The following is a 229-nucleotide window of genomic DNA, read 5'->3' on the forward strand; positions in this document are numbered from 1 at the left end:
TTTGATTTTTTTCTCTTTGGCTGCACCTCCTCATCTAACGCAGGAAAATACTTGAGTAAAAAATTAAAAGCTATGAAAACTAAAATAACAGTGGCCTTACCTTCATCATTGTCCTCAGCTGAAAACAACAACAAAAAGAGTAACAGTGATTACACAAGCATTTGTGACATCTCTAAATGCATAGTCCTTGTTTTTATACTTGCTCTCAGGTGCAGTTGCTGTTAATCTT

The sequence above is a fragment of the Sinocyclocheilus grahami genome, unplaced genomic scaffold (assembly GCF_001515645.1).
Source record: "Sinocyclocheilus grahami isolate Dianchi unplaced genomic scaffold, SAMN03320097.WGS_v1.1 scaffold1922.1, whole genome shotgun sequence".
NCBI lineage: Eukaryota > Metazoa > Chordata > Actinopteri > Cypriniformes > Cyprinidae > Sinocyclocheilus > Sinocyclocheilus grahami.